General features: G+C 33.4%; 1 non-coding gene across 1 annotated transcript; it reads left to right on the top strand.

Moving 5' to 3' along the window:
* The first annotated feature begins 11,866 nt into the window (after positions 1 to 11,866).
* On the top strand, positions 11,867 to 12,035 carry LOC112422318 (U1 spliceosomal RNA). The gene has a single exon (XR_003012684.1). It is a non-coding gene; the product is annotated as a U1 spliceosomal RNA (small nuclear RNA).
* Positions 12,036 to 14,465: the final 2,430 nt, after the last annotated feature.

Genomic DNA, 14,465 nt, shown 5'->3' with positions numbered 1-14,465 from the left:
GTATTAATTTTAATCCAAGAGTTTAAAGGCGGAGCCCAGATAACTTCTTTAATTAGAGAAGCCCTAGGGGGCTTGATATTAACCTTGCAAGCTTTTAAAATTGAGAACTCCAACATATTAGTAGCAAAAGTCTTTGAAGTTAAATTTCCAGACAATGAGACTTTAGAGATAATCATGTTAATTGTTGTTCTCCAGTTAACCACTTTGTCCTGAAAACGAATGTTGTTCCTTCTAAACCAGATAACATTTAACAAGTTTATGATGCAAGATGTTATCACTACTTTGCACTGTGGAGTCCATTTATGTTGGAGAAGAGACCACATATCTTCAGAAGTGCTGAAATGAATAGGTATATTGAGGAGAGAAGCTAACCAAGACCACATTTTACTAGCAAAAGGGCATTCAAAAAATAGATGGAAGGAAGTTTCTGTTGTAGCTTGACAGGAAGAGCACATTGAAGGTAAGTTGCAACCTCTAAGCATTAGATTATCATCTGTTGCAAGTTTATTATGCATGAGCCTCCAGGTCATCAATGACTTAGAGGGGGGAATATCTGCACACCAAATTTGTTTTGCCCATGAGATATTTTGTCTTGTGGCATATTTGAACATGAAGGCTTCTTTGAGAGATAAAACCCTTGATGCACAGTGTTTCCATACCATCCTATCCTCTTTTGGATCACTAGGGAGAGTGACTTGCATAACCAGCTGCCTCAGAGAAGGGAAGGAGTTTAACATAGATTGTGGTAGATGCCAAGTTGAATTATGCATGAAATCTGACACCTTGTCTTGTAAAGTACTATGAACATTTTCTAGCAAATTGAGAGTGGAAGCAATAGGATTCTCCAACCAAGTGTCAAGCCAAAAATTTATATTTTCCCCATTACCAATGATCCAGTTACAATTATCATTGATGATATTGTACTCAGATTTAACACTACTCCATAAAGATGAGAAAATGTGATGGGAAATGACTTTGTTACCTCTGAAAACCTTACTCCTTAGAAGAATGGGCCAGTCTTCCTTAGAATTTTTGAGATCCCAACACAACTTCAAGTTAGTAGCTTCATTAACTGTGTGTAAAGATCTCAAACTCAACGCTCCTTCTGAATATGTTTTACAGACTTTCTTCCAAGAAACAGTTACCAGTTTCCTCTTTGATACATCTCCACTCCAAAGAAAGTTTCTTATCCAAGCTTCAACATCTTTAATCAATGAAGTTGGCCAATAATACACAGAAATGGAATGAATCATCATGCCTTGAATAACAGACTTGATTAAAGTGACTCTTCCTGCAATGGATAAGAGTGAAGCTTTCCAAGCATTCAACTTAGACTTTATCTTGTCAGCAATAGGCTGTAAGTGAGACTTTTTTGGCTTCCCCTTAAATATTGGAACTCCAAGGTAAGAAAATGGAAGAGTGCCTCTATTAAAGCCAATAAGATTAATAATCTGCTCTAGTATATCATTTGAAATGGAACCATGAAAAATAGTGGACTTAGAGGGATTGATAAATTGACCAGAAGCCATAGCATAAGAAGTAAAAAGAGTCATTAGAGCATGTACATAAGAAAGTTTCCCCTTACAAAAAATCATAATATCATTTGCATATAAGGAGTGAGAATGATCTGGAATGCTTCTTGTGCCCTTGATGAGATTGATTTTGCCTTGTTCCACAAGTTTAGAGATATTTCTGCTTAGAACATCCTCTGCCAAACAAAAGAGGAGAGGAGATAGGGGGTCTCCTTGTCTCACTCCTCTCTTACATTTAAAGAAACCATTCAGCTTACTGGAACGCCCTCTTTGAATTATTTGATTTATTTAATTATTTAATTGAGTCTAAAATTTATTAAGAAGAGTTTAAAATATATTTATTTGATTATGTGATTTATTAAGTGGCTTATGTTGTTATTTAATAGAATAAGATTTGAAAATAGAAATAAGATTGAGTTGAGAGTTTGTTATGAGATTTTAGAGAGTTTTGGGGGAGAAAGAGAAATAAGATAAAATAGAAAAAGCGTTATAAATAGGAGAAACCTAGTTTAGAAAAAACATAACGTACGATCAATTTTGGAGAAAAGGGAGAAAAAGCCAAGAGAAAAGCAAGAGACCTAGGATTGCTGCGATTTTGAGTTATAAGGTAAGGGTGAGACTAACATTCAATAATCTTAAGTCATTGATTCTGAAAATTGGATTTAACATGTTGTAGGTTTTAGTTTTTGAGAATTTGAGAATTAGGGTTAAAAGTGATTATTTGATGATTTTCTAAAATAACGTTTTGGGTCATGTTTTATATGGTTTTGAGTCTCTTTTGATGTATATAAATGTTTAGACAAACTTTGGGATCAAATTTGGGCATAGGGAAGTTAAAATTGGGATTTTGGGGTGAAAAGTGTGTTTTTCCCGAGTTGCTCTCTGACAGCATGTCATGTTTCATGTTCTTGCGTCTTTTTCACACGTTTCTGTTTTGAATTAGCCTTTGGTGTATACATGAAAGTTGTAGATAATTGTGTTAGATTTTCAGTGGCGTCGGTTTGACTTGAAAATGATTTTCGGTTTATGAGTTATGGTCCAATTACTGCACGTAGGTCACAATGAAATTTTATGAATTTCAGCACAACTTTGTCCGAATTGAAATAAAAACTGGTATTGATTGGTACATAATTGGTCTTAGGTATAAACACGAAAGTTGTAGGTATGGATGTTAGATTTCTAGTGCCGTTGGTTTGACTTCAAAAGGATTTATAGAACTTGAGTTATGGTCAAATTACTGAACGTAGGTCACAGTGAATAATTGATTATGATTGATGAATTAGTATATGTATGTATATGTTTGTGAATACGATATTGTCCATGATTGATGAAGTTTTATATGTATATATGATGTTTTAAGATGTTGATTATCATTTGATGTTGTTTATATTGGAATATAATTGTATATGCATCAATTAGATTATCTGTGAATAATTGAGACGTTGATTGACTTGCATTTGATATTATTATGTCATGCTGTTTTTGTATACTACTGTGTCGTTGTTGTTATTTAACTAAGCTGCATGAGTCGGTCTAAGTTGATTAAGATGATGAGGTTCCAAATTATTTGATTATATAAGAGGTTGTCGATTTAAGATGTTTAAGAATTAGTCGAGTCCATGCATTAGCATTTCAGTGATAGGGGCTTGATTCTCTGGAGTATATTAATACTCAAATAGCGATGGGGGCTTGATGCTCTGTATTGGTACCACATGCATATAAGAGGTCTAAGTTGCATAGTCGAGTTGGAGTCGCATTTGTCGAGTCAAAAGTGTTAAGTTGTCAAGTTGTTTAAGCTGTGATTCTTTATTTGAACTATTAATGATGTGATATATGATATATTATTATCTATGATGAATATTATGATGTTTTCATGTTGTTAAATATAATTTATTGAATTATATGTTTAATATTATTGTTTTGTGAAATCTCACCCCTTCTAAATGTTGCCCACCATGGATAACTTGCAGGTAACCAAGAATAGTTGATGTCGTGTGAGGTTTCCCTCTCGTGTGTCTTAGGTGCTCTGATACGTAACGGGATGGGATTTTGTTGTGGCTATTTTCTATTCCTTTACGTATTGCTTATGTTTTTACATGACTATGATTTAATTTGGATTTTTAAGAGATGTTTTAATGAGGCCTTCGTGCCAAAGACTATTTTAGATGTTGAATAAATTCCGCTGCGAAGTATTAAATATTATGTTATTGATTTATGAAGGATAAATAGTTATTTATTCCATTTATTATATGCAAGGGCCGGGGTTCGAACCCCGGACACCCCACTTATTCACCTTATAAGGTGAATTCTAGCAACTAGGCTACCTGATAAAAAAAAAAAAATGGTAGGAGTGAGTGTCTTTTCATTTTTTTTCTACAAAACATTTCATGTTATCGTGTATATATATTATATTATTATATTAGATTAGATATAGAATTTGAGTAGTCTATAGAACCAAACAAAAAGAATTTGATTAGTGTATACTTTTATGTGAGCATATGGAATTATTATAGCATCTTTAAATTAAGCATATGTAGAGTAACCGTAAAATCAAGTGCAGTGAGATGTTACATTTGTTATAATGTGAAAAGTAACCTTTATATTTATGTAGCTTAAACTTAATTGCACATTATTTATACTTTATTATAACTATAACTATAACTATTATATGATTATTAGATAGAATAAGAGAGTAGAAATCAAGCTTTTCTAGATATGCTATAGGCGCAATCCAAGCATTAGAATGAAGCAAGTTTTCAATTCAAAGATACATAGATAGATAGTTTTGGATTTACGGTTTTATTTTTCAATGTGGACTAATAATAATAAGTATGAACAATATTTGTCAAACTCAGGCTGCTTGTAGAATTGTGCCAAATGATTTGGCTGTGAGTATTGATGCAACTGACAATGACAATGAATTGTCTGTAACGGAGTACATCGATGTTCTATGCTTTGTTTTGTGTCCTTTCTTTATATTTATCTCTTAACTCTTTTGGAATTCTGTAATGTTTTGAATTTGATGAGTGACTTAGGTCGATGTACATGATTACATGGCTTCACAGCCAGATATAACGGCTAAGAGAAGATCAATTCTTGTTGACTGGTGGATAGACGTGCATCAACATTCAATCTCATGCCAGAAACTTTCTATCTGACTCTTAATATTGTTGATCGATTCTTGACTTCTTGTTCGCAAAAGTTGTTCCTAGAGAGGAATTTCAGCTTGTTGGCATAAATAATGCTCAACTGAATTCTTTAGATATCACATATTTTTATTTGGTTCTTAATTCCTCTGAGTTTGCATTATCTTAAAAATCATCATTTTATATTCAAGCATCTTTCTATCTATCTATATTTTTCAGATTATGTCTCTTTTTTGTTTAATTTTCTTCTTTTTTAGCAAGGAGTGAAATATGTTGGTTGTTCTTCGACCAATTATTTTTTGGTTTTGACTAAATTTTATTGATTTGTTCTATTTTTTTTCCAGTTATGTAGATTCATACAAAAATAGAAGCACAAGACTACAAGGATTAATTGAAGTTCAACACTATAAATAGTATTCTTTTTAGGGGCACCACAAATATTTTAGAGTTGTATATTTTATAAAACTAATTTAGGTTGTAAGTCACCTACATGGAATACCTAACACATAACCAACTTCAACTAATTAACATAACTGTCAAGCAGTTACTTGCTACGCAGGTAATCTATTTGACAGTTGTATACTGTAATATTAGGTAACAACTGAAAATTTTCTATCCAATGTGATTTGAATAATGTGAAAGTAGATCTCTATATTAGACCACTATAGGCTAGCAATGGACTTCCACTTGAGTGCAACTTTGTCTTTCGTGTCTGTGATAGAGCTAATTACAATTGACATATAGGCGATAATGAGTTAGGTTTCTCTTGTATTCTGTTACACAGTTAGCACATTTTTATTACAGTTATATATTTATTCTGTTGTATACTTGTAACACACTCATATTTATTTATTCAATTCATGAGATAGTTGAATATCCTTATGGATTCTTTCTCTCTGAATATTGTGAGTCTGAAAGTCTCTTCTTACACTCTCATCCCTACTTTGTCTTCTTACCTGTCAATCAATAAAAGTAATGGTGTCACTGATTCTCTTCAAACACCTAGATAGATCCCTCAATGAGAAAGAGCGGTTTAACTTGTTGATGACAAACTTGGCAAAGAATACAAAACTAGCGCGGCATTTCCCCCAAAATTTAGTGTTGGAAACCGAGTTTCAAATCAACCTAAATCTGCCCATCACCTCCGCCTTCTCTCGCGTTCTCAACAATGCATACGACAGCCATCACCTAGCTCGTGTTGCATGCCAAACCTTCCCCTATTTGTTGGTATTGATGATCTTGGTATACAATTCATAATCCTATTCGCATTCCTTATCAATTTAATTCATCATTACCGTCTTACAGTCATTTTTGTTTTTGTTCGATCTTTTATGTTTTCCTAAATGAGACAACCATTTCTCCTTAGTGTACACAAGAGCCTTTGATGTTTTGCCTATTGTAGATTATGATTTAAGAAAAATTGCCACCACAGTTACTAGTAGTGCTAAACAAATTTGCATTAAGAAATTCGTAATTCTGCTTATGCTTATTTTAGTTTTGAGCTTTTCAATCTGTTGATTTAGTCATGAGCAAATCAAAAAGGTTAAAATTGTAATGAAATTATTTATATGCAAATAACGATAAAAATATGATCAAGGAAGGAGTGTTATTACGAAATTATTTTGTTGTTACTTCCTTTGATCAATGATGCTTCTTTGTGTTAAGGTTTTATATCATTGTTAGTTTATGATTATTTGGATTTTCATTTATAGTCTAGAGGAACCATATATTTCCTTCTCTACATTATTTGGATTTTCGGCAAGGCAAGCAAGGAGATGGGAGGTGACGACAATAAGAGGCACCGGAGATAAGAGGAGTTGCGATTCTTTGGTTTGAGGGTGTGGCGGCAAGGTGTGGCAAAGAGATGAACCAAAGACAGCCATGGATTGTGTCTTTTGATTGAGTATGTGATAATACACTTTATGCTATTGTACTGTTTTGTTGTATAGAGAATTGAAATGTGTCTTTGGCATATTCCTTCACTCAAGCAAAAATTGGTATAAGAAGCACATGCCAATCTGCTCCCTTTCTTGAATGAATGAAACCTTCTAATAAATCATGTGATTTAATTTTGATTCGGTTCATTTGATTACTATACAAAAGTTTGAGTAAGAAAGATTATTGATGCTCATTGAGTCATTGAACAGATGAGGATAAAAAATGGACCATTCCCATTGTAATGGTTGCAATAACATGCTTGGTTCACTTCTATTATAGTTTTCTTAAGATTAATAACATTCTTGCATTTTTAGGTAGGTTCATTGATTATCAAGTTCATTTTGATACAAACCAGTAGGTTTGAAACCACAAAACCAGGAAAGTGAAGAAAATGAGAGCTTTGATATTGAATGCACTGTTTTGGTCAATTGAATGCTTTATAGGGTTATTATTGTTGGTGGTGGAAACTTCGTATAAATATCATAGTAACAAAAAAAATGAATAACTATTTTCTTAATATCCCTCAAAAAGTATATTATTTAATTGCATAAAATTTAGTCAAAATTTTCTTACATATTATTTTTTTTGGGTATATAGATGAAGTGGTAAGCATCACTAAAACTCACACACAACTGTGAGGTCCTGACTATGAACCATGACGAACGTGTCCAATTAAAATTTTTAGCATTTTCAGTTGAAGGAGTAATTATATAATTTAAGATATCGTTTGACTAAAGCTCTCTTTATCTCATTATAACGATTATATTTGACCGAATGTAATTATAATAATAAATACATTTATATATGTTTTTTATATATAAAAATCGTTACTCCCAAATGAATTATAAATAAAAATTACTTCATATTTTTGCAATAAAATATAAGTAAAATTATTGGGTGTTATCCCTTTGATTTCTTAGGAAAGAGGCTATGATAATTCAGTGTTCGATCCTAAAGTAAGTAAAGTTTGGTAAAAAATTATCTCACCCAAGAATCAAATTGAGGTTTTCATTCGTCTTTTAATGAAACTCGTTAACCACTTGAGATCAATTGTTTCGTTAATATAAATAAATTTTAATCGCTCATCTCATATAAGATGTATTTATTCGTAAATTACCACTTATTTAATTATTTTATATTCAATAATCAAATTATTAGTAATAAGAGTAATTAATTAGGAAATAGACTTAATTGTTAATAATGTTGCATATAATAAATGTGAATAACCAACAATCGATTGGTTCAAGTGGTAAGTGACTTGGACCCCTTAAGCATGCGGTCAAAGGTTCAATTTCTTATTCTTGTATGTGGGAAAAATCCGGTTTGAAGGGGAGAACTCAACTTATCTGCCCCATAGGTTTTTTTCGAAGATTAGTTACCGTTAAACGAAGGTGGAAACTTCATATAAATATCATGGTAACAAAAAAAATATGAATAGTTATTTTTTTAATATCCCTCAAAAAGTATGTTATTTATTGCGTATAATTTAGTCAAAATTTTCTTACACATTTTTTGGGTATGAGCAATGTTATATCTAATAGAAAAATAACATCAAGAATTCTTCTTCAAGAATAAAGAGCGCCCAATCACAATGCACTAATTGCCACAATTCAAGAAGATGTGGCTGAAAAATAGGAAGTAAACAAATAAATCATGCAATTAAAACTTACCAATATAGATGAAGTGGTAATTATAAACCATGACGAACGTTTTCAACTAAATTTTTTGGCATTTCAAGTTGAAGGAGTAATTATATAACTTAAGATATGATTCACTGAAGCTCTCTTTGTCTAATGATAGTCATGAGTCCTAATTCTAATTGAACCGAGTAAAGAATGACCGTTGGGTGATTGCTAAATGTAGCAAAAACCATTCCAACGTTAAAATAGTATATAGGTTACTACTTTTGTTTTGTTGATTACTTTTCTTTAAAATCCCCCGTAAACCATTTACTACTACCACTTTCTTTTGAGCTAAGAACAGAGAAATTGTTATGGCAAATTCATCATCTCCGATCACCACCACCACCATCACCACCACCACCGTGAACTTCATTATGATCTCCATTAACATGAAATCTCTGTTTGTTGCTATATCCCACGTGATTTTTGACATTTACAGTTACAGTTCTCTAACTTGCGGTCCAGCCATCGAAAAGAACATCATTCTCTTCCGGATTTGTGCCTACCTCTCCTTTCTCTCATCCCTCTTCACTAGCTTATTCTCTCCGATACCTGCCTCTGCTCTCATCCGCCGTGGAATGCTCGTGTTTTCGGACATCACATTTGTTTGTGGGCTTGTATTCCTTATGGTTGCCTCTCACCGCAGTTTCCCTGCTGTTTCTCTCTTTTCGTTGTTTGCTCTTATCAAGTTTCTTGCTTCCCGTTTCTACTCTGTTTTTATAGCAAAATGAGGTTGTAAAAGGGGACTTATGGGGTTAGTTGCTTTATTTCACTACTACTACTTTTATGTATCTATGTTGTAATCATCATTTTAAATTAATGAACAAGAACGAGTGTTTGTTTGTGTGAATATCATAGTTGGTGGAGTTTATCTGGATTATGATTCTTGTTAAAGCCTTGATTATCTCGATTCTTGTGGTTTGAATGAAGAAGGGGGTATGATTGATACTTTGACCTGTGTGTAGGAAATTAATGAAGATTGGGTGGAGAGTGAGAAAATTTATTTAAAAAAAAGGTTATGTGACAAACAAAGTAAAAAGATTTTGGTGGAGAGGGAGGTGTGTCTAAAGAAGTGAAGGAGGGAAAAAAGAGGCAGTATGTTCTTTGAGAAGAGCAAGAAGATTTGTACTGGAGAGCTAGGATCGGTTGGTCGGAAGGGAGGTAACGAGAGTAGTGGCGAGATGGAGGTTAGTTAGGCCTGTGGTGGATAGGATGCAAGATGTTGAAGTGTCAAGTTCTGTTAGAGTTAAAAAGGTTTAAATTTTTTAAGTTTTTGATGGATAATAACGGTTTTGTTGGATTTTTAATTGAATTGTCTTTCTTGTCGAACAAGAAACATTATTTGACCAAACGATGATAGTAAAAAAAAGTAATTAAGAATGTGACAATTGAGTCTTCATTACATAAAGACTTTGAAGCTGAGATGAAATGATCGAGGGGGTGGGCTCCCTTCTTTTCAAAATCACACTGTGATATTAGTGGTGGTCGGTCGACTCTCAAAGGCTTCACACTTTGGTATACTGCCGATCAATTTCAATGTTGTCAAAGTTGCAGAGTTGTTCGTTCAAATGATATGCAAGCTGCATAAAATGGCAAGACTCATGTATCTTACCGTGACCCGATTTTCTCAGTCGTTTTTGGCGTGAACTGTTTCGTCTTAGTGGCACAAAGTTACGCTTGTCTACTGTGTATCATCCACAAAGTGATGGATAGGTAGAAATCGTCAACAAAACACTTCAGCAGTACCTACGGTGTTTTAAGATATCAGACCAAGAACTATCAGACCGAGAAGAAGTCTTACAAATCCTAAAAAAAAAGCTCATAAAGCGTATGCAGACCAACATCGCGAAGCTCGCACATTCGAACCCGATGACTTTCGTTTTGGGAAGTTAAGGTCATCTAGACAAACATAAGTGTCCAGAAAGCACCTGCAAAAAATTCAATGTGGTGAAGCCTGTGAGCTAGCATTTTTTTTGACTAGCTATTTTGAACTGAACATGAATTTAACCTAGAAAGAATCCGGATATAAATACAAGTTTTATGCAAGCAGATAGCACCATCCAATTCAAAAATCATACTTTAGTTTAGAGACAGACTTGGGATATTTCCACTAAACTTTATTTCTAATACATGAAGATTGTAGTAACTTTCACTCCGTGTCTCCTGGATATCACCAAGTTGAATATGGTCATTAACAAATTAACAAAGGAAGTATCATTAGAGAGATTTCCCTAAAAAAAATGTATCATTAGAGAGAAATAAAGTGCATCATTAATGGTACTAAAAATGGGAGAGAAAGTTAACCGATCATATGCTTTGAGAAAATGTAAGTAAGGGTAAAAATAGACCTTTCTATCTTAATATTCACACATAGAGACAAAGGATTCCAAGTTAACTTCAAGACTGTAAATACTGTAAAAAAAATTAATCTCATTAGCAATTCAAGTGCCAACAGACATGAAGAGGTAAAGACATTAAGAATTGGGAGGTAAGAGGTAAAAAACTAATCAAATTTAAAGACATTAAGATATGCAAGCTACATGGAACGGCGAAGACTCTTGTATCTGACCGTGACCCGATTTTTCTCAGTCGTTTTTGGCGTTAACTGTTTCGTCTTAGTGGCACAAAGTTACGCCTGGCCATTGCATATCATCCACAAAGTGATGGATAGATAGAAATCGTCAACAAAACGCTTCAGCAGTACCTACGGTGTTTTCTGCACGACAAGCCTAAACTCTGGGGGCGATACTTACATTGGGCCGAATGGGACTACAATACAGCAAGTCACTCTGCCACAGGTTTGTCTGTGTTTCAGGTTGTCTATAGTCGCGAACCACCTTCCCTGTCCCATTATGTTTCCAACTCCATAATCAGCAGGTCCTGGACCATTAACTATCAGGCCGAGAGGAAGTCCTGCAAATCCTAAAAAAAAAAGCTCATAAAAGCTCAATCTATTATGAAAGCGTATGCAGATTGACACGCGAAGCTCACACATTCAAACCAGACAACTTTCTTTTTGTGAGGTTAAGGTGATCTAGACAAACATCAGTGTCCGCAAATCACCTGCAAAAGCTTGCCAAACGCTAGTATGGACCATTTTAGCTACTGCAGCAAATCGGAGAAGTAGCATTTGAACTTGAACTTTCAGCCCCTAGTAAAATACGTCCTTTGTTTCACGTGTCGAAACAAACCGTGTCACGGACCTGCATCCGTAGCACTGCAGTTACCCGAAGAATTTGCCGATGATGGGCCTGTGGTGCAATCTTTAGCAGTTCTGGATTGGGAGGCAGGATCCAAGTTTAAACCACCTCGAGGAAAAGGTGTCTTTTGAAGGACAAGGGGATGTCATGAATACTGATGGGCACACTGAAACATCTGAGCATTTTAGCCATTACTTGATGAAGGAAAAAGAGAAAGAAGCAAAGAGATAAGAACAATTCTTAACCAATGAGCGAAGTAGTGTGTTATTTTAATAGCAGTGTAGCGTATATATGTCCCACATTGGGCAGATCAAGTGAAAGAGTGTGATAGGTTGGTTATAAATAAGAAGATAGTGACCTAGAAAGAGTTACATATCTGGACAGAGTCTTTGGGTGATCAAGGAGGCTCATAACTTAGACTGATAACTTCCATTACACTAAAAAGGAAGGGAATTGGTCTAAGGTCTACCCAACGTTTGTAGCACCTACTACGTCGTGATTTGTTGTTGTGAGGGGCTGTGTACGTGCGGATCTCTCTCTTATTCAGTTAATTTATTATTAAAAAAAGGGTTTTGCTAACCAGTGTCTTTAGGGGCAATGGTTAAGGAAATTAAAAATAGTTTATTTAGATTAAATTCAACAATGTTTTGACTTTTAAAAAGTTAAATTCTTCACTTTTTATCATTTTTCAATGCAATGTTTCTATTTTTATCATCTTAACCATTGCTCCAAGGGCATTATTTAGTATTTCCCTTAAAAAAAATCATGTATTATTTGACATAAGCATAGTTTATCTTTATCATAATAGTATTACGGTCTATAGTTTTTTTTTTGGAAAGAATAATGATCTACAGTTGAAATCTAATAATTTGACCTTTTAAAAAAATATTTAAAAAAAAAAAACTATGAATAATTAATTTTTGTAAAGGTCAAATTTAGTTATTCACAATGGATGCATGCATGTTTTTAAAACAACCAGAGACGAATTCAATATGTCTTTAGCGAGAATCAAGAGTGAATTGCCAATCAATTCTTTTGTTTTTCATTCTTGCCATTATTGTCAAAAGTTTCAACCTAATCAATTTCTCTTTAAAGATTTTTTTTTTTGGTGTAGTTGAAAACTTTTTTTTTTTTTTGGTACAATGTGTAGTTGAAAACTTTAATAAGTTAAGTCATATACTTTTGTTGGGTAACCTAGTCAATTACACATACTCACATTCACACGGTTCGTAATCTTAGCGATTAGCCAAACTTAGTAACGCAAACTTGTGATTTAAATAGGCACGTTAAAATGTTCGAATGTCCTTTGACATGTGCCAAAAAAAAAATAGCTATTAATTTTGATTGTACGACTTGCATGATAAGATGTATAATTATTAAACTTGTAATGTGGATTGTTTGATTTTTAACAAGATTAGACGACTCTCAAAATGTCCATTTTAAGCTGCAAATTTTTTGACCATAGGAATATAAATCCATGTTTTAGTAAGTCGATGTTCAATATTAAAAATAAATGAATTTTGAAATATTCCATCATTAAGAGAATAAAAATAATCAAATTATTTGTCAAATAAAAAATGAATTAAAGATTTTAATTTTGGTTTTCATTTAAAAAATAATAGTTGAATTAGAGATTGTTGAGGGTCTCAATGTTTAATGTGTAGATTTTTCAACTTCAAGTATCAAACACTTAAATCTGCACTCGACAAGAATGGGAGCTTGAAATGATTGACTTTCGTTGCTAAAATTGTTAGCCATTGTTTGAATGTAACGTTGTTAGCAATTATTATGGAAATTTAAAATAATTTATAATTTGGTTAAGTTATAATTACTTTATAACAAACTGTTAGAAATTTAATTTTAAAAATTTTGCATTTATAATCTTAAAAATTTAAAATATTTTCAATGTATTACTAATATTTATTTTTCAATTCTAGTTTTAGATTCTTATCTTATGCTCTTAGGACATAAGTTAGCATTTTTCAATAAATTTTGACTTCAAAAATAAATTTGAGTTAGAAGTATTTCATAAATTTATTGAATTGAAAACTTGTGCAAAAAGAAGATAAGAAGAAGAGGAGAAGTAGTGTGTCGGAGAATTTATGCACAGCAGGAGCAGGGTGATGACATGAGCTAAAAAGCAATCGACCTAAAAGGAATAGAGTAGTTAAGTTCCTTTAATTACTTACTGCTCACTTTGTCCTTTTCAACAGCTCAACCCATCGTCTTCTTCTGCGTTAAATGCTTCCTAATAAAAGTTAAATTTTTACCAACACTTTTATAAATATACAAAATTCTTAAAAGTAAAACTTTATTTCACTAACACTTTTAATAAATAAGAATTAGTTATTTAAAATGTAATTAGTAGAAAATGATTTTTTTAAAAATAATTCATCTTTTTATCAATGGAAAATGTTCTGGACCGGCCAAAAGGACCTTTGACTCATTTACTTAGGTTCAATACAATTCAAAGTTCAAACTCCATGTTTGGCTAAACTTTACTCGCGGTACACCCCCTCTACGCGAGGGGGTGCACGAATCAAATAAGACCGGTTCAAACGAACTACGACGTCTCTTTGCATATTCTGCACGTTCCCGCAATAAACTCTTTGGCGGTTACACTTCCCACGATTTCGTAACCGCCAGAGCCAGGTGTGCCTCCACAACGGCTCTGTAGACCTCCACCTCTATAAATAGGGGACTCAATGCAGTCCCTAAGGTAGAATCTTTTCTCCCTCTAAAACCCTCACTCTCTGATCTATACTGACTTGAGCGTCAGAGTATTTGCAGGTACACCCCCCCATTGTTCCAAGAACACTCAGGCGTATCCACCACCGTCTCAACCACCGCATTTAAAAGCACCGGCAGTCACCTTCTGATCAGGTACGATCAGAAAAAAAAAATACGATAGAAAAGAAAACTAAGTCTGATGAAAGATACTCCGATAGTACCCGTTAAGTAGATACC

This window comes from Medicago truncatula, chromosome 5 (genome assembly GCF_003473485.1).
Source record: "Medicago truncatula cultivar Jemalong A17 chromosome 5, MtrunA17r5.0-ANR, whole genome shotgun sequence".
Classification (NCBI taxonomy): Eukaryota; Viridiplantae; Streptophyta; class Magnoliopsida; order Fabales; family Fabaceae; genus Medicago; species Medicago truncatula.
The sequence above is the reverse complement of the archived record's forward strand: the minus strand, read 5'-3'. Positions and strand labels throughout refer to the sequence as shown.